The sequence below is a fragment of the Neoarius graeffei genome (genome assembly GCF_027579695.1).
Source record: "Neoarius graeffei isolate fNeoGra1 chromosome 18 unlocalized genomic scaffold, fNeoGra1.pri SUPER_18_unloc_1, whole genome shotgun sequence".
NCBI classification, from domain to species: Eukaryota; Metazoa; Chordata; class Actinopteri; order Siluriformes; family Ariidae; genus Neoarius; species Neoarius graeffei.
In genome coordinates this window covers 541,225-559,564 of record NW_026869982.1, presented here as the reverse complement: position 1 = coordinate 559,564, position 18,340 = coordinate 541,225, and the positions used below count along the sequence as shown (strand labels likewise).

The window sequence follows — 18,340 nt, the reverse complement described above, 5'->3', positions numbered from 1 at the left end:
GAATTTTCCTTCTGATCGCAAGGCAAGAAAAACGGCACATTTCCAACAAGCTGTTGCTTACGGCCAAACCACTCTGACAACGCCTGATCCCGTCTGATCTCAGAAGCTAAACAGAGTTGGGCCTGGTTAGTACTTGAGTGGGAGACTGCCTAGGAATACCAGGTACTGTAAGCATTTTATTTTGTCTTCTTGCAGAAATCTGTTTGAATTTTCCTTCTGCTCGCAAGGCAAGAATTTTCCTTCTGGGCGCAAGGCAAGGCAAGGCAAGGCAAGGCAAGGCACACATTTCCAGACTGTTGTTTACGTCCAAACCACTCTGACAATGCCTGATCCTGTCTGATCTGAGAAGCTAAACAGAGTTGGGCCTGGTTAGTACTTGAGTGTGAGACTGCCTAGGAATACCAGGTACTGTAAGCATTTTATTTTGTCTTCTTGCAGAAATCTGTTTGAATTTTCCTTCTGGTCGCAAGGCAAGAATTTTCCTTCTGATCGCAAGGCAAGAAAAACGGCACATTTCCAACAAGCTGTTGCTTACGGCCAAACCACTCTGACAACGCCTGATCCCGTCTGATCTCCGAAGCTAAACAGAGTTGGGCCTGGTTAGTACTTGAGTGGGAGACTGCCTAGGAATACCAGGTACTGTAAGCATTTTATTTTGTCTTCTTGCAGAAATCTGTTTGAATTTTCCTTCTGGTCGCAAGGCAAGAATTTTCCTTCTGATCGCAAGGCAAGAAAAACGGCACATTTCCAACAAGCTGTTGCTTACGGCCAAACCACTCTGACAACGCCTGATCCCGTCTGATCTCAGAAGCTAAACAGAGTTGGGCCTGGTTAGTACTTGAGTGGGAGACTGCCTAGGAATACCAGGTACTGTAAGCATTTTATTTTGTCTTCTTGCAGAAATCTGTTTGAATTTTCCTTCTGCTCGCAAGGCAAGAATTTTCCTTCTGGGCGCAAGGCAAGGCAAGGCAAGGCAAGGCAAGGCACACATTTCCAGACTGTTGTTTACGTCCAAACCACTCTGACAATGCCTGATCCTGTCTGATCTGAGAAGCTAAACAGAGTTGGGCCTGGTTAGTACTTGAGTGTGAGACTGCCTAGGAATACCAGGTACTGTAAGCATTTTATTTTGTCTTCTTGCAGAAATCTGTTTGAATTTTCCTTCTGGTCGCAAGGCAAGAATTTTCCTTCTGATCGCAAGGCAAGAAAAACGGCACATTTCCAACAAGCTGTTGCTTACGGCCAAACCACTCTGACAACGCCTGATCCCGTCTGATCTCAGAAGCTAAACAGAGTTGGGCCTGGTTAGTACTTGAGTGGGAGACTGCCTAGGAATACCAGGTACTGTAAGCATTTTATTTTGTCTTCTTGCAGAAATCTGTTTGAATTTTCCTTCTGCTCGCAAGGCAATAATTTTCCTTCTGGGCGCAAGGCAAGGCAAGGCAAGAAAAACGGCACATTTCCAGCAAACTGTTGCTCACGGCCAAACCACTCTGACAATGCCTGATCCCGTCTGATTTCAGAAGCTAAACAGAGTTGGGCCTGGTTAGTACTTGAGTGGGAGACTGCCTAGGAATACCAGGTACTGTAAGCATTTTATTTTGTCTTCTTGCAGAAATCTGTTTGAATTTTCCTTCTGCTCGCAAGGCAAGAATTTTCCTTCTGGGCGCAAGGCAAGGCAAGGCAAGGCAAGGCACACATTTCCAGACTGCTGTTTACGTCCAAACCACTCTGACAATGCCTGATCCTGTCTGATCTGAGAAGCTAAACAGAGTTGGGCCTGGTTAGTACTTGAGTGTGAGACTGCCTAGGAATACCAGGTACTGTAAGCATTTTATTTTGTCTTCTTGCAGAAATCTGTTTGAATTTTCCTTCTGGTCGCAAGGCAAGAATTTTCCTTCTGATCGCAAGGCAAGAAAAACGGCACATTTCCAATAAGCTGTTGCTTACGGCCAAACCACTCTGACAACGCCTGATCCCGTCTGATCTCAGAAGCTAAACAGAGTTGGGCCTGGTTAGTACTTGAGTGGGAGACTGCCTAGGAATACCAGGTACTGTAAGCATTTTATTTTGTCTTCTTGCAGAAATCTGTTTGAATTTTCCTTCTGCTCGCAAGGCAAGAATTTTCCTTCTGGGCGCAAGGCAAGGCAAGGCAAGAAAAACGGCACATTTCCAGCAAACTGTTGCTCACGGCCAAACCACTCTGACAATGCCTGATCCCGTCTGATTTCAGAAGCTAAACAGAGTTGGGCCTGGTTAGTACTTGAGTGGGAGACTGCCTAGGAATACCAGGTACTGTAAGCATTTTATTTTGTCTTCTTGCAGAAATCTGTTTGAATTTTCCTTCTGCTCGCAAGGCAAGAATTTTCCTTCTGGGCGCAAGGCAAGGCAAGGCAAGGCAAGGCAAGGCACACATTTCCAGACTGTTGTTTACGTCCAAACCACTCTGACAATGCCTGATCCTGTCTGATCTGAGAAGCTAAACAGAGTTGGGCCTGGTTAGTACTTGAGTGTGAGACTGCCTAGGAATACCAGGTACTGTAAGCATTTTATTTTGTCTTCTTGCAGAAATCTGTTTGAATTTTCCTTCTGGTCGCAAGGCAAGAATTTTCCTTCTGATCGCAAGGCAAGAAAAACGGCACATTTCCAACAAGCTGTTGCTTACGGCCAAACCACTCTGACAACGCCTGATCCCGTCTGATCTCAGAAGCTAAACAGAGTTGGGCCTGGTTAGTACTTGAGTGGGAGACTGCCTAGGAATACCAGGTACTGTAAGCATTTTATTTTGTCTTCTTGCAGAAATCTGTTTGAATTTTCCTTCTGCTCGCAAGGCAATAATTTTCCTTCTGGGTGCAAGGCAAGGCAAGGCAAGAAAAACGGCACATTTCCAGCAAACTGTTGCTCACGGCCAAACCACTCTGACAATGCCTGATCCCGTCTGATTTCAGAAGCTAAACAGAGTTGGGCCTGGTTAGTACTTGAGTGGGAGACTGCCTAGGAATACCAGGTACTGTAAGCATTTTATTTTGTCTTCTTGCAGAAATCTGTTTGAATTTTCCTTCTGCTCGCAAGGCAAGAATTTTCCTTCTGGGCGCAAGGCAAGGCAAGGCAAGGCAAGGCAAGGCACACATTTCCAGACTGTTGTTTACGTCCAAACCACTCTGACAATGCCTGATCCTGTCTGATCTGAGAAGCTAAACAGAGTTGGGCCTGGTTAGTACTTGAGTGTGAGACTGCCTAGGAATACCAGGTACTGTAAGCATTTTATTTTGTCTTCTTGCAGAAATCTGTTTGAATTTTCCTTCTGGTCGCAAGGCAAGAATTTTCCTTCTGATCGCAAGGCAAGAAAAACGGCACATTTCCAACAAGCTGTTGCTTACGGCCAAACCACTCTGACAACGCCTGATCCCGTCTGATCTCAGAAGCTAAACAGAGTTGGGCCTGGTTAGTACTTGAGTGGGAGACTGCCTAGGAATACCAGGTACTGTAAGCATTTTATTTTGTCTTCTTGCAGAAATCTGTTTGAATTTTCCTTCTGCTCGCAAGGCAATAATTTTCCTTCTGGGCGCAAGGCAAGGCAAGGCAAGAAAAACGGCACATTTCCAGCAAACTGTTGCTCACGGCCAAACCACTCTGACAATGCCTGATCCCGTCTGATTTCAGAAGCTAAACAGAGTTGGGCCTGGTTAGTACTTGAGTGGGAGACTGCCTAGGAATACCAGGTACTGTAAGCATTTTATTTTGTCTTCTTGCAGAAATCTGTTTGAATTTTCCTTCTGCTCGCAAGGCAAGAATTTTCCTTCTGGGCGCAAGGCAAGGCAAGGCAAGGCACACATTTCCAGACTGTTGTTTACGTCCAAACCACTCTGACAATGCCTGATCCTGTCTGATCTGAGAAGCTAAACAGAGTTGGGCCTGGTTAGTACTTGAGTGTGAGACTGCCTAGGAATACCAGGTACTGTAAGCATTTTATTTTGTCTTCTTGCAGAAATCTGTTTGAATTTTCCTTCTGGTCGCAAGGCAAGAATTTTCCTTCTGATCGCAAGGCAAGAAAAACGGCACATTTCCAACAAGCTGTTGCTTACGGCCAAACCACTCTGAGAACGCCTGATCCCGTCTGATCTCAGAAGCTAAACAGAGTTGGGCCTGGTTAGTACTTGAGTGGGAGACTGCCTAGGAATACCAGGTACTGTAAGCATTTTATTTTGTCTTCTTGCAGAAATCTGTTTGAATTTTCCTTCTGCTCGCAAGGCAAGAATTTTCCTTCTGGGCGCAAGGCAAGGCAAGGCAAGAAAAACGGCACATTTCCAGCAAACTGTTGCTCACGGCCAAACCACTCTGACAATGCCTGATCCCGTCTGATTTCAGAAGCTAAACAGAGTTTTGCCTGGTTAGTACTTGAGTGGGAGACTGCCTAGGAATACCAGGTACTGTAAGCATTTTATTTTGTCTTCTTGCAGAAATCTGTTTGAATTTTCCTTCTGCTCGCAAGGCAAGAATTTTCCTTCTGGGCGCAAGGCAAGGCAAGGCAAGGCACACATTTCCAGACTGTTGTTTACGTCCAAACCACTCTGACAATGCCTGATCCTGTCTGATCTGAGAAGCTAAACAGAGTTGGGCCTGGTTAGTACTTGAGTGTGAGACTGCCTAGGAATACCAGGTACTGTAAGCATTTTATTTTGTCTTCTTGCAGAAATCTGTTTGAATTTTCCTTCTGGTCGCAAGGCAAGAATTTTCCTTCTGATCGCAAGGCAAGAAAAACGGCACATTTCCAACAAGCTGTTGCTTACGGCCAAACCACTCTGAGAACGCCTGATCCCGTCTGATCTCAGAAGCTAAACAGAGTTGGGCCTGGTTAGTACTTGAGTGTGAGACTGCCTAGGAATACCAGGTACTGTAAGCATTTTATTTTGTCTTCTTGCAGAAATCTGTTTGAATTTTCCTTCTGGTCGCAAGGCAAGAATTTTCCTTCTGATCGCAAGGCAAGAAAAACGGCACATTTCCAACAAGCTATTGCTTACGGCCAAACCACTCTGACAACGCCTGATCCCGTCTGATCTCAGAAGCTAAACAGAGTTGGGCCTGGTTAGTACTTGAGTGGGAGACTGCCTAGGAATACCAGGTACTGTAAGCATTTTATTTTGTCTTCTTGCAGAAATCTGTTTGAATTTTCCTTCTGCTAGCAAGGCAATAATTTTCCTTCTGGGCGCAAGGCAAGGCAAGGCAAGAAAAACGGCACATTTCCAGCAAACTGTTGCTCACGGCCAAACCACTCTGACAATGCCTGATCCCGTCTGATTTCAGAAGCTAAACAGAGTTGGGCCTGGTTAGTACTTGAGTGGGAGACTGCCTAGGAATACCAGGTACTGTAAGCATTTTATTTTGTCTTCTTGCAGAAATCTGTTTGAATTTTCCTTCTGCTCGCAAGGCAAGAATTTTCCTTCTGGGCGCAAGGCAAGGCAAGGCAAGGCAAGGCAAGGCACACATTTCCAGACTGTTGTTTACGTCCAAACCACTCTGACAATGCCTGATCCTGTCTGATCTGAGAAGCTAAACAGAGTTGGGCCTGGTTAGTACTTGAGTGTGAGACTGCCTAGGAATACCAGGTACTGTAAGCATTTTATTTTGTCTTCTTGCAGAAATCTGTTTGAATTTTCCTTCTGGTCGCAAGGCAAGAATTTTCCTTCTGATCGCAAGGCAAGAAAAACGGCACATTTCCAACAAGCTGTTGCTTACGGCCAAACCACTCTGACAACGCCTGATCCCGTCTGATCTCAGAAGCTAAACAGAGTTGGGCCTGGTTAGTACTTGAGTGGGAGACTGCCTAGGAATACCAGGTACTGTAAGCATTTTATTTTGTCTTCTTGCAGAAATCTGTTTGAATTTTCCTTCTGCTCGCAAGGCAATAATTTTCCTTCTGGGCGCAAGGCAAGGCAAGGCAAGAAAAACGGCACATTTCCAGCAAACTGTTGCTCACGGCCAAACCACTCTGACAATGCCTGATCCCGTCTGATTTCAGAAGCTAAACAGAGTTGGGCCTGGTTAGTACTTGAGTGGGAGACTGCCTAGGAATACCAGGTACTGTAAGCATTTTATTTTGTCTTCTTGCAGAAATCTGTTTGAATTTTCCTTCTGCTCGCAAGGCAAGAATTTTCCTTCTGGGCGCAAGGCAAGGCAAGGCAAGGCACACATTTCCAGACTGTTGTTTACGTCCAAACCACTCTGACAATGCCTGATCCTGTCTGATCTGAGAAGCTAAACAGAGTTGGGCCTGGTTAGTACTTGAGTGTGAGACTGCCTAGGAATACCAGGTACTGTAAGCATTTTATTTTGTCTTCTTGCAGAAATCTGTTTGAATTTTCCTTCTGGTCGCAAGGCAAGAATTTTCCTTCTGATCGCAAGGCAAGAAAAACGGCACATTTCCAACAAGCTGTTGCTTACGGCCAAACCACTCTGAGAACGCCTGATCCCGTCTGATCTCAGAAGCTAAACAGAGTTGGGCCTGGTTAGTACTTGAGTGGGAGACTGCCTAGGAATACCAGGTACTGTAAGCATTTTATTTTGTCTTCTTGCAGAAATCTGTTTGAATTTTCCTTCTGCTCGCAAGGCAAGAATTTTCCTTCTGGGCGCAAGGCAAGGCAAGGCAAGAAAAACGGCACATTTCCAGCAAACTGTTGCTCACGGCCAAACCACTCTGACAATGCCTGATCCCGTCTGATTTCAGAAGCTAAACAGAGTTTTGCCTGGTTAGTACTTGAGTGGGAGACTGCCTAGGAATACCAGGTACTGTAAGCATTTTATTTTGTCTTCTTGCAGAAATCTGTTTGAATTTTCCTTCTGCTCGCAAGGCAAGAATTTTCCTTCTGGGCGCAAGGCAAGGCAAGGCAAGGCACACATTTCCAGACTGTTGTTTACGTCCAAACCACTCTGACAATGCCTGATCCTGTCTGATCTGAGAAGCTAAACAGAGTTGGGCCTGGTTAGTACTTGAGTGTGAGACTGCCTAGGAATACCAGGTACTGTAAGCATTTTATTTTGTCTTCTTGCAGAAATCTGTTTGAATTTTCCTTCTGGTCGCAAGGCAAGAATTTTCCTTCTGATCGCAAGGCAAGAAAAACGGCACATTTCCAACAAGCTGTTGCTTACGGCCAAACCACTCTGAGAACGCCTGATCCCGTCTGATCTCAGAAGCTAAACAGAGTTGGGCCTGGTTAGTACTTGAGTGGGAGACTGCCTAGGAATACCAGGTACTGTAAGCATTTTATTTTGTCTTCTTGCAGAAATCTGTTTGAATTTTCCTTCTGGTCGCAAGGCAAGAATTTTCCTTCTGATCGCAAGGCAAGAAAAACGGCACATTTCCAACAAGCTATTGCTTACGGCCAAACCACTCTGACAACGCCTGATCCCGTCTGATCTCAGAAGCTAAACAGAGTTGGGCCTGGTTAGTACTTGAGTGGGAGACTGCCTAGGAATACCAGGTACTGTAAGCATTTTATTTTGTCTTCTTGCAGAAATCTGTTTGAATTTTCCTTCTGCTAGCAAGGCAATAATTTTCCTTCTGGGCGCAAGGCAAGGCAAGGCAAGAAAAACGGCACATTTCCAGCAAACTGTTGCTCACGGCCAAACCACTCTGACAATGCCTGATCCCGTCTGATTTCAGAAGCTAAACAGAGTTGGGCCTGGTTAGTACTTGAGTGGGAGACTGCCTAGGAATACCAGGTACTGTAAGCATTTTATTTTGTCTTCTTGCAGAAATCTGTTTGAATTTTCCTTCTGCTCGCAAGGCAAGAATTTTCCTTCTGGGCGCAAGGCAAGGCAAGGCAAGGCAAGGCAAGGCAAGGCAAGGCACACATTTCCAGACTGTTGTTTACGTCCAAACCACTCTGACAATGCCTGATCCTGTCTGATCTGAGAAGCTAAACAGAGTTGGGCCTGGTTAGTACTTGAGTGTGAGACTGCCTAGGAATACCAGGTACTGTAAGCATTTTATTTTGTCTTCTTGCAGAAATCTGTTTGAATTTTCCTTCTGGTCGCAAGGCAAGAATTTTCCTTCTGATCGCAAGGCAAGAAAAACGGCACATTTCCAACAAGCTGTTGCTTACGGCCAAACCACTCTGACAACGCCTGATCCCGTCTGATCTCAGAAGCTAAACAGAGTTGGGCCTGGTTAGTACTTGAGTGGGAGACTGCCTAGGAATACCAGGTACTGTAAGCATTTTATTTTGTCTTCTTGCAGAAATCTGTTTGAATTTTCCTTCTGCTCGCAAGGCAATAATTTTCCTTCTGGGTGCAAGGCAAGGCAAGGCAAGAAAAACGGCACATTTCCAGCAAACTGTTGCTCACGGCCAAACCACTCTGACAATGCCTGATCCCGTCTGATTTCAGAAGCTAAACAGAGTTGGGCCTGGTTAGTACTTGAGTGGGAGACTGCCTAGGAATACCAGGTACTGTAAGCATTTTATTTTGTCTTCTTGCAGAAATCTGTTTGAATTTTCCTTCTGCTCGCAAGGCAAGAATTTTCCTTCTGGGCGCAAGGCAAGGCAAGGCAAGGCAAGGCAAGGCACACATTTCCAGACTGTTGTTTACGTCCAAACCACTCTGACAATGCCTGATCCTGTCTGATCTGAGAAGCTAAACAGAGTTGGGCCTGGTTAGTACTTGAGTGTGAGACTGCCTAGGAATACCAGGTACTGTAAGCATTTTATTTTGTCTTCTTGCAGAAATCTGTTTGAATTTTCCTTCTGGTCGCAAGGCAAGAATTTTCCTTCTGATCGCAAGGCAAGAAAAACGGCACATTTCCAACAAGCTGTTGCTTACGGCCAAACCACTCTGACAACGCCTGATCCCGTCTGATCTCAGAAGCTAAACAGAGTTGGGCCTGGTTAGTACTTGAGTGGGAGACTGCCTAGGAATACCAGGTACTGTAAGCATTTTATTTTGTCTTCTTGCAGAAATCTGTTTGAATTTTCCTTCTGCTCGCAAGGCAATAATTTTCCTTCTGGGCGCAAGGCAAGGCAAGGCAAGAAAAACGGCACATTTCCAGCAAACTGTTGCTCACGGCCAAACCACTCTGACAATGCCTGATCCCGTCTGATTTCAGAAGCTAAACAGAGTTGGGCCTGGTTAGTACTTGAGTGGGAGACTGCCTAGGAATACCAGGTACTGTAAGCATTTTATTTTGTCTTCTTGCAGAAATCTGTTTGAATTTTCCTTCTGCTCGCAAGGCAAGAATTTTCCTTCTGGGCGCAAGGCAAGGCAAGGCAAGGCAAGGCAAGGCACACATTTCCAGACTGTTGTTTACGTCCAAACCACTCTGACAATGCCTGATCCTGTCTGATCTGAGAAGCTAAACAGAGTTGGGCCTGGTTAGTACTTGAGTGTGAGACTGCCTAGGAATACCAGGTACTGTAAGCATTTTATTTTGTCTTCTTGCAGAAATCTGTTTGAATTTTCCTTCTGGTCGCAAGGCAAGAATTTTCCTTCTGATCGCAAGGCAAGAAAAACGGCACATTTCCAACAAGCTGTTGCTTACGGCCAAACCACTCTGACAACGCCAGATCCCGTCTGATCTCAGAAGCTAAACAGAGTTGGGCCTGGTTAGTACTTGAGTGGGAGACTGCCTAGGAATACCAGGTACTGTAAGCATTTTATTTTGTCTTCTTGCAGAAATCTGTTTGAATTTTCCTTCTGGTCGCAAGGCAAGAATTTTCCTTCTGATCGCAAGGCAAGAAAAACGGCACATTTCCAACAAGCTGTTGCTTACGGCCAAACCACTCTGACAACGCCTGATCCCGTCTGATCTCAGAAGCTAAACAGAGTTGGGCCTGGTTAGTACTTGAGTGGGAGACTGCCTAGGAATACCAGGTACTGTAAGCATTTTATTTTGTCTTCTTGCAGAAATCTGTTTGAATTTTCCTTCTGCTCGCAAGGCAAGAATTTTCCTTCTGGGCGCAAGGCAAGGCAAGGCAAGGCAAGGCAAGGCACACATTTCCAGACTGTTGTTTACGTCCAAACCACTCTGACAATGCCTGATCCTGTCTGATCTGAGAAGCTAAACAGAGTTGGGCCTGGTTAGTACTTGAGTGTGAGACTGCCTAGGAATACCAGGTACTGTAAGCATTTTATTTTGTCTTCTTGCAGAAATCTGTTTGAATTTTCCTTCTGGTCGCAAGGCAAGAATTTTCCTTCTGATCGCAAGGCAAGAAAAACGGCACATTTCCAACAAGCTGTTGCTTACGGCCAAACCACTCTGACAACGCCTGATCCCGTCTGATCTCAGAAGCTAAACAGAGTTGGGCCTGGTTAGTACTTGAGTGGGAGACTGCCTAGGAATACCAGGTACTGTAAGCATTTTATTTTGTCTTCTTGCAGAAATCTGTTTGAATTTTCCTTCTGGTCGCAAGGCAAGAATTTTCCTTCTGATCGCAAGGCAAGAAAAACGGCACATTTCCAACAAGCTGTTGCTTACGGCCAAACCACTCTGACAACGCCTGATCCCGTCTGATCTCAGAAGCTAAACAGAGTTGGGCCTGGTTAGTACTTGAGTGGGAGACTGCCTAGGAATACCAGGTACTGTAAGCATTTTATTTTGTCTTCTTGCAGAAATCTGTTTGAATTTTCCTTCTGCTCGCAAGGCAAGAATTTTCCTTCTGGGCGCAAGGCAAGGCAAGGCAAGGCAAGGCAAGGCACACATTTCCAGACTGTTGTTTACGTCCAAACCACTCTGACAATGCCTGATCCTGTCTGATCTGAGAAGCTAAACAGAGTTGGGCCTGGTTAGTACTTGAGTGTGAGACTGCCTAGGAATACCAGGTACTGTAAGCATTTTATTTTGTCTTCTTGCAGAAATCTGTTTGAATTTTCCTTCTGGTCGCAAGGCAAGAATTTTCCTTCTGATCGCAAGGCAAGAAAAACGGCACATTTCCAACAAGCTGTTGCTTACGGCCAAACCACTCTGACAACGCCTGATCCCGTCTGATCTCAGAAGCTAAACAGAGTTGGGCCTGGTTAGTACTTGAGTGGGAGACTGCCTAGGAATACCAGGTACTGTAAGCATTTTATTTTGTCTTCTTGCAGAAATCTGTTTGAATTTTCCTTCTGCTCGCAAGGCAATAATTTTCCTTCTGGGCGCAAGGCAAGGCAAGGCAAGAAAAACGGCACATTTCCAGCAAACTGTTGCTCACGGCCAAACCACTCTGACAATGCCTGATCCCGTCTGATTTCAGAAGCTAAACAGAGTTGGGCCTGGTTAGTACTTGAGTGGGAGACTGCCTAGGAATACCAGGTACTGTAAGCATTTTATTTTGTCTTCTTGCAGAAATCTGTTTGAATTTTCCTTCTGCTCGCAAGGCAAGAATTTTCCTTCTGGGCGCAAGGCAAGGCAAGGCAAGGCAAGGCAAGGCACACATTTCCAGACTGCTGTTTACGTCCAAACCACTCTGACAATGCCTGATCCTGTCTGATCTGAGAAGCTAAACAGAGTTGGGCCTGGTTAGTACTTGAGTGTGAGACTGCCTAGGAATACCAGGTACTGTAAGCATTTTATTTTGTCTTCTTGCAGAAATCTGTTTGAATTTTCCTTCTGGTCGCAAGGCAAGAATTTTCCTTCTGATCGCAAGGCAAGAAAAACGGCACATTTCCAACAAGCTGTTGCTTACGGCCAAACCACTCTGACAACGCCTGATCCCGTCTGATCTCAGAAGCTAAACAGAGTTGGGCCTGGTTAGTACTTGAGTGGGAGACTGCCTAGGAATACCAGGTACTGTAAGCATTTTATTTTGTCTTCTTGCAGAAATCTGTTTGAATTTTCCTTCTGCTCGCAAGGCAAGAATTTTCCTTCTGGGCGCAAGGCAAGGCAAGGCAAGAAAAACGGCACATTTCCAGCAAACTGTTGCTCACGGCCAAACCACTCTGACAATGCCTGATCCCGTCTGATTTCAGAAGCTAAACAGAGTTGGGCCTGGTTAGTACTTGAGTGGGAGACTGCCTAGGAATACCAGGTACTGTAAGCATTTTATTTTGTCTTCTTGCAGAAATCTGTTTGAATTTTCCTTCTGCTCGCAAGGCAAGAATTTTCCTTCTGGGCGCAAGGCAAGGCAAGGCAAGGCAAGGCAAGGCACACATTTCCAGACTGTTGTTTACGTCCAAACCACTCTGACAATGCCTGATCCTGTCTGATCTGAGAAGCTAAACAGAGTTGGGCCTGGTTAGTACTTGAGTGTGAGACTGCCTAGGAATACCAGGTACTGTAAGCATTTTATTTTGTCTTCTTGCAGAAATCTGTTTGAATTTTCCTTCTGGTCGCAAGGCAAGAATTTTCCTTCTGATCGCAAGGCAAGAAAAACGGCACATTTCCAACAAGCTGTTGCTTACGGCCAAACCACTCTGACAATGCCTGATCCCGTCTGATCTCAGAAGCTAAACAGAGTTGGGCCTGGTTAGTACTTGAGTGGGAGACTGCCTAGGAATACCAGGTACTGTAAGCATTTTATTTTGTCTTCTTGCAGAAATCTGTTTGAATTTTCCTTCTGCTCGCAAGGCAATAATTTTCCTTCTGGGTGCAAGGCAAGGCAAGGCAAGAAAAACGGCACATTTCCAGCAAACTGTTGCTCACGGCCAAACCACTCTGACAATGCCTGATCCCGTCTGATTTCAGAAGCTAAACAGAGTTGGGCCTGGTTAGTACTTGAGTGGGAGACTGCCTAGGAATACCAGGTACTGTAAGCATTTTATTTTGTCTTCTTGCAGAAATCTGTTTGAATTTTCCTTCTGCTCGCAAGGCAAGAATTTTCCTTCTGGGCGCAAGGCAAGGCAAGGCAAGGCAAGGCAAGGCACACATTTCCAGACTGTTGTTTACGTCCAAACCACTCTGACAATGCCTGATCCTGTCTGATCTGAGAAGCTAAACAGAGTTGGGCCTGGTTAGTACTTGAGTGTGAGACTGCCTAGGAATACCAGGTACTGTAAGCATTTTATTTTGTCTTCTTGCAGAAATCTGTTTGAATTTTCCTTCTGGTCGCAAGGCAAGAATTTTCCTTCTGATCGCAAGGCAAGAAAAACGGCACATTTCCAACAAGCTGTTGCTTACGGCCAAACCACTCTGACAACGCCTGATCCCGTCTGATCTCAGAAGCTAAACAGAGTTGGGCCTGGTTAGTACTTGAGTGGGAGACTGCCTAGGAATACCAGGTACTGTAAGCATTTTATTTTGTCTTCTTGCAGAAATCTGTTTGAATTTTCCTTCTGCTCGCAAGGCAATAATTTTCCTTCTGGGCGCAAGGCAAGGCAAGGCAAGAAAAACGGCACATTTCCAGCAAACTGTTGCTCACGGCCAAACCACTCTGACAATGCCTGATCCCGTCTGATTTCAGAAGCTAAACAGAGTTGGGCCTGGTTAGTACTTGAGTGGGAGACTGCCTAGGAATACCAGGTACTGTAAGCATTTTATTTTGTCTTCTTGCAGAAATCTGTTTGAATTTTCCTTCTGCTCGCAAGGCAAGAATTTTCCTTCTGGGCGCAAGGCAAGGCAAGGCAAGGCAAGGCAAGGCACACATTTCCAGACTGTTGTTTACGTCCAAACCACTCTGACAATGCCTGATCCTGTCTGATCTGAGAAGCTAAACAGAGTTGGGCCTGGTTAGTACTTGAGTGTGAGACTGCCTAGGAATACCAGGTACTGTAAGCATTTTATTTTGTCTTCTTGCAGAAATCTGTTTGAATTTTCCTTCTGGTCGCAAGGCAAGAATTTTCCTTCTGATCGCAAGGCAAGAAAAACGGCACATTTCCAACAAGCTGTTGCTTACGGCCAAACCACTCTGACAACGCCTGATCCCGTCTGATCTCAGAAGCTAAACAGAGTTGGGCCTGGTTAGTACTTGAGTGGGAGACTGCCTAGGAATACCAGGTACTGTAAGCATTTTATTTTGTCTTCTTGCAGAAATCTGTTTGAATTTTCCTTCTGGTCGCAAGGCAAGAATTTTCCTTCTGATCGCAAGGCAAGAAAAACGGCACATTTCCAACAAGCTGTTGCTTACGGCCAAACCACTCTGACAACGCCTGATCCCGTCTGATCTCAGAAGCTAAACAGAGTTGGGCCTGGTTAGTACTTGAGTGGGAGACTGCCTAGGAATACCAGGTACTGTAAGCATTTTATTTTGTCTTCTTGCAGAAATCTGTTTGAATTTTCCTTCTGCTCGCAAGGCAAGAATTTTCCTTCTGGGCGCAAGGCAAGGCAAGGCAAGGCAAGGCAAGGCACACATTTCCAGACTGTTGTTTACGTCCAAACCACTCTGACAATGCCTGATCCTGTCTGATCTGAGAAGCTAAACAGAGTTGGGCCTGGTTAGTACTTGAGTGTGAGACTGCCTAGGAATACCAGGTACTGTAAGCATTTTATTTTGTCTTCTTGCAGAAATCTGTTTGAATTTTCCTTCTGGTCGCAAGGCAAGAATTTTCCTTCTGATCGCAAGGCAAGAAAAACGGCACATTTCCAACAAGCTGTTGCTTACGGCCAAACCACTCTGACAACGCCTGATCCCGTCTGATCTCAGAAGCTAAACAGAGTTGGGCCTGGTTAGTACTTGAGTGGGAGACTGCCTAGGAATACCAGGTACTGTAAGCATTTTATTTTGTCTTCTTGCAGAAATCTGTTTGAATTTTCCTTCTGGTCGCAAGGCAAGAATTTTCCTTCTGATCGCAAGGCAAGAAAAACGGCACATTTCCAACAAGCTGTTGCTTACGGCCAAACCACTCTGACAACGCCTGATCCCGTCTGATCTCAGAAGCTAAACAGAGTTGGGCCTGGTTAGTACTTGAGTGGGAGACTGCCTAGGAATACCAGGTACTGTAAGCATTTTATTTTGTCTTCTTGCAGAAATCTGTTTGAATTTTCCTTCTGCTCGCAAGGCAAGAATTTTCCTTCTGGGCGCAAGGCAAGGCAAGGCAAGGCAAGGCAAGGCACACATTTCCAGACTGTTGTTTACGTCCAAACCACTCTGACAATGCCTGATCCTGTCTGATCTGAGAAGCTAAACAGAGTTGGGCCTGGTTAGTACTTGAGTGTGAGACTGCCTAGGAATACCAGGTACTGTAAGCATTTTATTTTGTCTTCTTGCAGAAATCTGTTTGAATTTTCCTTCTGGTCGCAAGGCAAGAATTTTCCTTCTGATCGCAAGGCAAGAAAAACGGCACATTTCCAACAAGCTGTTGCTTACGGCCAAACCACTCTGACAACGCCTGATCCCGTCTGATCTCAGAAGCTAAACAGAGTTGGGCCTGGTTAGTACTTGAGTGGGAGACTGCCTAGGAATACCAGGTACTGTAAGCATTTTATTTTGTCTTCTTGCAGAAATCTGTTTGAATTTTCCTTCTGCTCGCAAGGCAATAATTTTCCTTCTGGGCGCAAGGCAAGGCAAGGCAAGAAAAACGGCACATTTCCAGCAAACTGTTGCTCACGGCCAAACCACTCTGACAATGCCTGATCCCGTCTGATTTCAGAAGCTAAACAGAGTTGGGCCTGGTTAGTACTTGAGTGGGAGACTGCCTAGGAATACCAGGTACTGTAAGCATTTTATTTTGTCTTCTTGCAGAAATCTGTTTGAATTTTCCTTCTGCTCGCAAGGCAAGAATTTTCCTTCTGGGCGCAAGGCAAGGCAAGGCAAGGCAAGGCACACATTTCCAGACTGCTGTTTACGTCCAAACCACTCTGACAATGCCTGATCCTGTCTGATCTGAGAAGCTAAACAGAGTTGGGCCTGGTTAGTACTTGAGTGTGAGACTGCCTAGGAATACCAGGTACTGTAAGCATTTTATTTTGTCTTCTTGCAGAAATCTGTTTGAATTTTCCTTCTGGTCGCAAGGCAAGAATTTTCCTTCTGATCGCAAGGCAAGAAAAACGGCACATTTCCAACAAGCTGTTGCTTACGGCCAAACCACTCTGACAACGCCTGATCCCGTCTGATCTCAGAAGCTAAACAGAGTTGGGCCTGGTTAGTACTTGAGTGGGAGACTGCCTAGGAATACCAGGTACTGTAAGCATTTTATTTTGTCTTCTTGCAGAAATCTGTTTGAATTTTCCTTCTGCTCGCAAGGCAAGAATTTTCCTTCTGGGCGCAAGGCAAGGCAAGGCAAGAAAAACGGCACATTTCCAGCAAACTGTTGCTCACGGCCAAACCACTCTGACAATGCCTGATCCCGTCTGATTTCAGAAGCTAAACAGAGTTGGGCCTGGTTAGTACTTGAGTGGGAGACTGCCTAGGAATACCAGGTACTGTAAGCATTTTATTTTGTCTTCTTGCAGAAATCTGTTTGAATTTTCCTTCTGCTCGCAAGGCAAGAATTTTCCTTCTGGGCGCAAGGCAAGGCAAGGCAAGGCAAGGCAAGGCAAGGCAAGGCAAGGCAAGGCAAGGCAAGGCAAGGCAAGGCAAGGCAAGGCAAGGCAAGGCAAGGCAAGGCAAGGCACACATTTCCAGACTGTTGTTTACGTCCAAACCACTCTGACAATGCCTGATCCTGTCTGATCTGAGAAGCTAAACAGAGTTGGGCCTGGTTAGTACTTGAGTGTGAGACTGCCTAGGAATACCAGGTACTGTAAGCATTTTATTTTGTCTTCTTGCAGAAATCTGTTTGAATTTTCCTTCTGGTCGCAAGGCAAGAATTTTCCTTCTGATCGCAAGGCAAGAAAAACGGCACATTTCCAACAAGCTGTTGCTTACGGCCAAACCACTCTGACAACGCCTGATCCCGTCTGATCTCAGAAGCTAAACAGAGTTGGGCCTGGTTAGTACTTGAGTGGGAGACTGCCTAGGAATACCAGGTACTGTAAGCATTTTATTTTGTCTTCTTGCAGAAATCTGTTTGAATTTTCCTTCTGCTAGCAAGGCAATAATTTTCCTTCTGGGCGCAAGGCAAGGCAAGGCAAGAAAAACGGCACATTTCCAGCAAACTGTTGCTCACGGCCAAACCACTCTGACAATGCCTGATCCCGTCTGATTTCAGAAGCTAAACAGAGTTGGGCCTGGTTAGTACTTGAGTGGGAGACTGCCTAGGAATACCAGGTACTGTAAGCATTTTATTTTGTCTTCTTGCAGAAATCTGTTTGAATTTTCCTTCTGCTCGCAAGGCAAGAATTTTCCTTCTGGGCGCAAGGCAAGGCAAGGCAAGGCAAGGCAAGGCACACATTTCCAGACTGTTGTTTACGTCCAAACCACTCTGACAATGCCTGATCCTGTCTGATCTGAGAAGCTAAACAGAGTTGGGCCTGGTTAGTACTTGAGTGTGAGACTGCCTAGGAATACCAGGTACTGTAAGCATTTTATTTTGTCTTCTTGCAGAAATCTGTTTGAATTTTCCTTCTGGTCGCAAGGCAAGAATTTTCCTTCTGATCGCAAGGCAAGAAAAACGGCACATTTCCAACAAGCTGTTGCTTACGGCCAAACCACTCTGACAACGCCAGATCCCGTCTGATCTCAGAAGCTAAACAGAGTTGGGCCTGGTTAGTACTTGAGTGGGAGACTGCCTAGGAATACCAGGTACTGTAAGCATTTTATTTTGTCTTCTTGCAGAAATCTGTTTGAATTTTCCTTCTGCTCGCAAGGCAATAATTTTCCTTCTGGGTGCAAGGCAAGGCAAGGCAAGAAAAACGGCACATTTCCAGCAAACTGTTGCTCACGGCCAAACCACTCTGACAATGCCTGATCCCGTCTGATTTCAGAAGCTAAACAGAGTTGGGCCTGGTTAGTACTTGAGTGGGAGACTGCCTAGGAATACCAGGTACTGTAAGCATTTTATTTTGTCTTCTTGCAGAAATCTGTTTGAATTTTCCTTCTGCTCGCAAGGCAAGAATTTTCCTTCTGGGCGCAAGGCAAGGCAAGGCAAGGCAAGGCACACATTTCCAGACTGTTGTTTACGTCCAAACCACTCTGACAATGCCTGATCCTGTCTGATCTGAGAAGCTAAACAGAGTTGGGCCTGGTTAGTACTTGAGTGTGAGACTGCCTAGGAATACCAGGTACTGTAAGCATTTTATTTTGTCTTCTTGCAGAAATCTGTTTGAATTTTCCTTCTGGTCGCAAGGCAAGAATTTTCCTTCTGATCGCAAGGCAAGAAAAACGGCACATTTCCAACAAGCTGTTGCTTACGGCCAAACCACTCTGACAACGCCTGATCCCGTCTGATCTCAGAAGCTAAACAGAGTTGGGCCTGGTTAGTACTTGAGTGGGAGACTGCCTAGGAATACCAGGTACTGTAAGCATTTTATTTTGTCTTCTTGCAGAAATCTGTTTGAATTTTCCTTCTGCTCGCAAGGCAATAATTTTCCTTCTGGGCGCAAGGCAAGGCAAGG

General features: G+C 45.4%; 32 non-coding genes and 45 pseudogenes across 32 annotated transcripts; all 77 read left to right on the top strand.

Annotated features, from left to right (window-relative positions):
* The first annotated feature begins 55 nt into the window (after positions 1-55).
* On the top strand, positions 56-174 carry LOC132879982 (5S ribosomal RNA). The gene has a single exon (XR_009653894.1). It is a non-coding gene; the product is annotated as a 5S ribosomal RNA (ribosomal RNA).
* A 124-nt stretch (positions 175-298) lies between these two features.
* Positions 299-417, top strand: LOC132880498 (5S ribosomal RNA; annotated as a pseudogene).
* Positions 418-529: 112 nt separating this feature from the next.
* Positions 530-648, top strand: LOC132877990 (5S ribosomal RNA). The gene has a single exon (XR_009653647.1). It is a non-coding gene; the product is annotated as a 5S ribosomal RNA (ribosomal RNA).
* Positions 649-760: 112 nt separating this feature from the next.
* LOC132879970 (5S ribosomal RNA) lies at positions 761-879 on the top strand. Its single transcript, XR_009653893.1, has one exon. It is a non-coding gene; the product is annotated as a 5S ribosomal RNA (ribosomal RNA).
* Positions 880-1,003: 124 nt separating this feature from the next.
* Positions 1,004-1,122, top strand: LOC132880497 (5S ribosomal RNA; annotated as a pseudogene).
* Positions 1,123-1,234: 112 nt separating this feature from the next.
* On the top strand, positions 1,235-1,353 carry LOC132879959 (5S ribosomal RNA). Its single transcript, XR_009653892.1, has one exon. It is a non-coding gene; the product is annotated as a 5S ribosomal RNA (ribosomal RNA).
* Positions 1,354-1,475: 122 nt separating this feature from the next.
* Positions 1,476-1,594, top strand: LOC132879181 (5S ribosomal RNA; annotated as a pseudogene).
* Positions 1,595-1,713: 119 nt separating this feature from the next.
* LOC132880496 (5S ribosomal RNA) lies at positions 1,714-1,832 on the top strand (annotated as a pseudogene).
* A 112-nt stretch (positions 1,833-1,944) lies between these two features.
* Positions 1,945-2,063, top strand: LOC132879947 (5S ribosomal RNA). The gene has a single exon (XR_009653891.1). It is a non-coding gene; the product is annotated as a 5S ribosomal RNA (ribosomal RNA).
* A 122-nt stretch (positions 2,064-2,185) lies between these two features.
* On the top strand, positions 2,186-2,304 carry LOC132879179 (5S ribosomal RNA; annotated as a pseudogene).
* A 124-nt stretch (positions 2,305-2,428) lies between these two features.
* Positions 2,429-2,547, top strand: LOC132880494 (5S ribosomal RNA; annotated as a pseudogene).
* A 112-nt stretch (positions 2,548-2,659) lies between these two features.
* LOC132879936 (5S ribosomal RNA) lies at positions 2,660-2,778 on the top strand. The gene has a single exon (XR_009653890.1). It is a non-coding gene; the product is annotated as a 5S ribosomal RNA (ribosomal RNA).
* Positions 2,779-2,900: 122 nt separating this feature from the next.
* LOC132879178 (5S ribosomal RNA) lies at positions 2,901-3,019 on the top strand (annotated as a pseudogene).
* Positions 3,020-3,143: 124 nt separating this feature from the next.
* LOC132880493 (5S ribosomal RNA) lies at positions 3,144-3,262 on the top strand (annotated as a pseudogene).
* Positions 3,263-3,374: 112 nt separating this feature from the next.
* On the top strand, positions 3,375-3,493 carry LOC132879923 (5S ribosomal RNA). Its single transcript, XR_009653889.1, has one exon. It is a non-coding gene; the product is annotated as a 5S ribosomal RNA (ribosomal RNA).
* Positions 3,494-3,615: 122 nt separating this feature from the next.
* LOC132879177 (5S ribosomal RNA) lies at positions 3,616-3,734 on the top strand (annotated as a pseudogene).
* Positions 3,735-3,848: 114 nt separating this feature from the next.
* LOC132880491 (5S ribosomal RNA) lies at positions 3,849-3,967 on the top strand (annotated as a pseudogene).
* Positions 3,968-4,079: 112 nt separating this feature from the next.
* On the top strand, positions 4,080-4,198 carry LOC132876767 (5S ribosomal RNA). Its single transcript, XR_009652471.1, has one exon. It is a non-coding gene; the product is annotated as a 5S ribosomal RNA (ribosomal RNA).
* A 122-nt stretch (positions 4,199-4,320) lies between these two features.
* LOC132880012 (5S ribosomal RNA) lies at positions 4,321-4,439 on the top strand (annotated as a pseudogene).
* Positions 4,440-4,553: 114 nt separating this feature from the next.
* LOC132880490 (5S ribosomal RNA) lies at positions 4,554-4,672 on the top strand (annotated as a pseudogene).
* Positions 4,673-4,784: 112 nt separating this feature from the next.
* On the top strand, positions 4,785-4,903 carry LOC132878327 (5S ribosomal RNA; annotated as a pseudogene).
* A 112-nt stretch (positions 4,904-5,015) lies between these two features.
* On the top strand, positions 5,016-5,134 carry LOC132879912 (5S ribosomal RNA). Its single transcript, XR_009653888.1, has one exon. It is a non-coding gene; the product is annotated as a 5S ribosomal RNA (ribosomal RNA).
* A 122-nt stretch (positions 5,135-5,256) lies between these two features.
* Positions 5,257-5,375, top strand: LOC132879176 (5S ribosomal RNA; annotated as a pseudogene).
* A 124-nt stretch (positions 5,376-5,499) lies between these two features.
* Positions 5,500-5,618, top strand: LOC132880489 (5S ribosomal RNA; annotated as a pseudogene).
* Positions 5,619-5,730: 112 nt separating this feature from the next.
* LOC132879901 (5S ribosomal RNA) lies at positions 5,731-5,849 on the top strand. Its single transcript, XR_009653887.1, has one exon. It is a non-coding gene; the product is annotated as a 5S ribosomal RNA (ribosomal RNA).
* A 122-nt stretch (positions 5,850-5,971) lies between these two features.
* LOC132879175 (5S ribosomal RNA) lies at positions 5,972-6,090 on the top strand (annotated as a pseudogene).
* A 114-nt stretch (positions 6,091-6,204) lies between these two features.
* Positions 6,205-6,323, top strand: LOC132880488 (5S ribosomal RNA; annotated as a pseudogene).
* A 112-nt stretch (positions 6,324-6,435) lies between these two features.
* Positions 6,436-6,554, top strand: LOC132876765 (5S ribosomal RNA). The gene has a single exon (XR_009652470.1). It is a non-coding gene; the product is annotated as a 5S ribosomal RNA (ribosomal RNA).
* Positions 6,555-6,676: 122 nt separating this feature from the next.
* On the top strand, positions 6,677-6,795 carry LOC132880010 (5S ribosomal RNA; annotated as a pseudogene).
* Positions 6,796-6,909: 114 nt separating this feature from the next.
* Positions 6,910-7,028, top strand: LOC132880487 (5S ribosomal RNA; annotated as a pseudogene).
* Positions 7,029-7,140: 112 nt separating this feature from the next.
* Positions 7,141-7,259, top strand: LOC132876764 (5S ribosomal RNA). The gene has a single exon (XR_009652469.1). It is a non-coding gene; the product is annotated as a 5S ribosomal RNA (ribosomal RNA).
* A 112-nt stretch (positions 7,260-7,371) lies between these two features.
* Positions 7,372-7,490, top strand: LOC132879888 (5S ribosomal RNA). The gene has a single exon (XR_009653885.1). It is a non-coding gene; the product is annotated as a 5S ribosomal RNA (ribosomal RNA).
* Positions 7,491-7,612: 122 nt separating this feature from the next.
* Positions 7,613-7,731, top strand: LOC132879174 (5S ribosomal RNA; annotated as a pseudogene).
* Positions 7,732-7,865: 134 nt separating this feature from the next.
* On the top strand, positions 7,866-7,984 carry LOC132880486 (5S ribosomal RNA; annotated as a pseudogene).
* A 112-nt stretch (positions 7,985-8,096) lies between these two features.
* On the top strand, positions 8,097-8,215 carry LOC132879877 (5S ribosomal RNA). Its single transcript, XR_009653884.1, has one exon. It is a non-coding gene; the product is annotated as a 5S ribosomal RNA (ribosomal RNA).
* Positions 8,216-8,337: 122 nt separating this feature from the next.
* Positions 8,338-8,456, top strand: LOC132879173 (5S ribosomal RNA; annotated as a pseudogene).
* Positions 8,457-8,580: 124 nt separating this feature from the next.
* LOC132880485 (5S ribosomal RNA) lies at positions 8,581-8,699 on the top strand (annotated as a pseudogene).
* Positions 8,700-8,811: 112 nt separating this feature from the next.
* LOC132879866 (5S ribosomal RNA) lies at positions 8,812-8,930 on the top strand. The gene has a single exon (XR_009653883.1). It is a non-coding gene; the product is annotated as a 5S ribosomal RNA (ribosomal RNA).
* Positions 8,931-9,052: 122 nt separating this feature from the next.
* LOC132879172 (5S ribosomal RNA) lies at positions 9,053-9,171 on the top strand (annotated as a pseudogene).
* A 124-nt stretch (positions 9,172-9,295) lies between these two features.
* On the top strand, positions 9,296-9,414 carry LOC132880484 (5S ribosomal RNA; annotated as a pseudogene).
* A 112-nt stretch (positions 9,415-9,526) lies between these two features.
* Positions 9,527-9,645, top strand: LOC132877976 (5S ribosomal RNA). Its single transcript, XR_009653633.1, has one exon. It is a non-coding gene; the product is annotated as a 5S ribosomal RNA (ribosomal RNA).
* Positions 9,646-9,757: 112 nt separating this feature from the next.
* Positions 9,758-9,876, top strand: LOC132879855 (5S ribosomal RNA). Its single transcript, XR_009653882.1, has one exon. It is a non-coding gene; the product is annotated as a 5S ribosomal RNA (ribosomal RNA).
* A 124-nt stretch (positions 9,877-10,000) lies between these two features.
* On the top strand, positions 10,001-10,119 carry LOC132880482 (5S ribosomal RNA; annotated as a pseudogene).
* Positions 10,120-10,231: 112 nt separating this feature from the next.
* Positions 10,232-10,350, top strand: LOC132879844 (5S ribosomal RNA). The gene has a single exon (XR_009653881.1). It is a non-coding gene; the product is annotated as a 5S ribosomal RNA (ribosomal RNA).
* Positions 10,351-10,462: 112 nt separating this feature from the next.
* LOC132879833 (5S ribosomal RNA) lies at positions 10,463-10,581 on the top strand. Its single transcript, XR_009653879.1, has one exon. It is a non-coding gene; the product is annotated as a 5S ribosomal RNA (ribosomal RNA).
* Positions 10,582-10,705: 124 nt separating this feature from the next.
* LOC132880481 (5S ribosomal RNA) lies at positions 10,706-10,824 on the top strand (annotated as a pseudogene).
* A 112-nt stretch (positions 10,825-10,936) lies between these two features.
* LOC132879821 (5S ribosomal RNA) lies at positions 10,937-11,055 on the top strand. The gene has a single exon (XR_009653878.1). It is a non-coding gene; the product is annotated as a 5S ribosomal RNA (ribosomal RNA).
* Positions 11,056-11,177: 122 nt separating this feature from the next.
* LOC132879170 (5S ribosomal RNA) lies at positions 11,178-11,296 on the top strand (annotated as a pseudogene).
* A 124-nt stretch (positions 11,297-11,420) lies between these two features.
* On the top strand, positions 11,421-11,539 carry LOC132880480 (5S ribosomal RNA; annotated as a pseudogene).
* A 112-nt stretch (positions 11,540-11,651) lies between these two features.
* On the top strand, positions 11,652-11,770 carry LOC132879810 (5S ribosomal RNA). The gene has a single exon (XR_009653877.1). It is a non-coding gene; the product is annotated as a 5S ribosomal RNA (ribosomal RNA).
* Positions 11,771-11,892: 122 nt separating this feature from the next.
* LOC132879169 (5S ribosomal RNA) lies at positions 11,893-12,011 on the top strand (annotated as a pseudogene).
* A 124-nt stretch (positions 12,012-12,135) lies between these two features.
* LOC132880479 (5S ribosomal RNA) lies at positions 12,136-12,254 on the top strand (annotated as a pseudogene).
* A 112-nt stretch (positions 12,255-12,366) lies between these two features.
* LOC132877923 (5S ribosomal RNA) lies at positions 12,367-12,485 on the top strand. The gene has a single exon (XR_009653582.1). It is a non-coding gene; the product is annotated as a 5S ribosomal RNA (ribosomal RNA).
* Positions 12,486-12,607: 122 nt separating this feature from the next.
* Positions 12,608-12,726, top strand: LOC132879168 (5S ribosomal RNA; annotated as a pseudogene).
* A 124-nt stretch (positions 12,727-12,850) lies between these two features.
* On the top strand, positions 12,851-12,969 carry LOC132880478 (5S ribosomal RNA; annotated as a pseudogene).
* A 112-nt stretch (positions 12,970-13,081) lies between these two features.
* LOC132879799 (5S ribosomal RNA) lies at positions 13,082-13,200 on the top strand. Its single transcript, XR_009653876.1, has one exon. It is a non-coding gene; the product is annotated as a 5S ribosomal RNA (ribosomal RNA).
* A 122-nt stretch (positions 13,201-13,322) lies between these two features.
* On the top strand, positions 13,323-13,441 carry LOC132879167 (5S ribosomal RNA; annotated as a pseudogene).
* A 124-nt stretch (positions 13,442-13,565) lies between these two features.
* LOC132880475 (5S ribosomal RNA) lies at positions 13,566-13,684 on the top strand (annotated as a pseudogene).
* Positions 13,685-13,796: 112 nt separating this feature from the next.
* Positions 13,797-13,915, top strand: LOC132879788 (5S ribosomal RNA). Its single transcript, XR_009653875.1, has one exon. It is a non-coding gene; the product is annotated as a 5S ribosomal RNA (ribosomal RNA).
* A 112-nt stretch (positions 13,916-14,027) lies between these two features.
* Positions 14,028-14,146, top strand: LOC132879775 (5S ribosomal RNA). The gene has a single exon (XR_009653873.1). It is a non-coding gene; the product is annotated as a 5S ribosomal RNA (ribosomal RNA).
* A 124-nt stretch (positions 14,147-14,270) lies between these two features.
* LOC132880474 (5S ribosomal RNA) lies at positions 14,271-14,389 on the top strand (annotated as a pseudogene).
* A 112-nt stretch (positions 14,390-14,501) lies between these two features.
* Positions 14,502-14,620, top strand: LOC132879764 (5S ribosomal RNA). The gene has a single exon (XR_009653872.1). It is a non-coding gene; the product is annotated as a 5S ribosomal RNA (ribosomal RNA).
* A 112-nt stretch (positions 14,621-14,732) lies between these two features.
* On the top strand, positions 14,733-14,851 carry LOC132879753 (5S ribosomal RNA). Its single transcript, XR_009653871.1, has one exon. It is a non-coding gene; the product is annotated as a 5S ribosomal RNA (ribosomal RNA).
* Positions 14,852-14,975: 124 nt separating this feature from the next.
* Positions 14,976-15,094, top strand: LOC132880473 (5S ribosomal RNA; annotated as a pseudogene).
* A 112-nt stretch (positions 15,095-15,206) lies between these two features.
* On the top strand, positions 15,207-15,325 carry LOC132879742 (5S ribosomal RNA). The gene has a single exon (XR_009653870.1). It is a non-coding gene; the product is annotated as a 5S ribosomal RNA (ribosomal RNA).
* Positions 15,326-15,447: 122 nt separating this feature from the next.
* On the top strand, positions 15,448-15,566 carry LOC132879166 (5S ribosomal RNA; annotated as a pseudogene).
* A 119-nt stretch (positions 15,567-15,685) lies between these two features.
* Positions 15,686-15,804, top strand: LOC132880472 (5S ribosomal RNA; annotated as a pseudogene).
* Positions 15,805-15,916: 112 nt separating this feature from the next.
* Positions 15,917-16,035, top strand: LOC132879731 (5S ribosomal RNA). The gene has a single exon (XR_009653869.1). It is a non-coding gene; the product is annotated as a 5S ribosomal RNA (ribosomal RNA).
* Positions 16,036-16,157: 122 nt separating this feature from the next.
* On the top strand, positions 16,158-16,276 carry LOC132879165 (5S ribosomal RNA; annotated as a pseudogene).
* A 199-nt stretch (positions 16,277-16,475) lies between these two features.
* LOC132880471 (5S ribosomal RNA) lies at positions 16,476-16,594 on the top strand (annotated as a pseudogene).
* Positions 16,595-16,706: 112 nt separating this feature from the next.
* Positions 16,707-16,825, top strand: LOC132879719 (5S ribosomal RNA). The gene has a single exon (XR_009653867.1). It is a non-coding gene; the product is annotated as a 5S ribosomal RNA (ribosomal RNA).
* Positions 16,826-16,947: 122 nt separating this feature from the next.
* On the top strand, positions 16,948-17,066 carry LOC132879163 (5S ribosomal RNA; annotated as a pseudogene).
* A 124-nt stretch (positions 17,067-17,190) lies between these two features.
* On the top strand, positions 17,191-17,309 carry LOC132880469 (5S ribosomal RNA; annotated as a pseudogene).
* A 112-nt stretch (positions 17,310-17,421) lies between these two features.
* On the top strand, positions 17,422-17,540 carry LOC132877975 (5S ribosomal RNA). Its single transcript, XR_009653632.1, has one exon. It is a non-coding gene; the product is annotated as a 5S ribosomal RNA (ribosomal RNA).
* A 122-nt stretch (positions 17,541-17,662) lies between these two features.
* LOC132879162 (5S ribosomal RNA) lies at positions 17,663-17,781 on the top strand (annotated as a pseudogene).
* Positions 17,782-17,900: 119 nt separating this feature from the next.
* On the top strand, positions 17,901-18,019 carry LOC132880468 (5S ribosomal RNA; annotated as a pseudogene).
* Positions 18,020-18,131: 112 nt separating this feature from the next.
* LOC132879708 (5S ribosomal RNA) lies at positions 18,132-18,250 on the top strand. Its single transcript, XR_009653866.1, has one exon. It is a non-coding gene; the product is annotated as a 5S ribosomal RNA (ribosomal RNA).
* Positions 18,251-18,340: the final 90 nt, after the last annotated feature.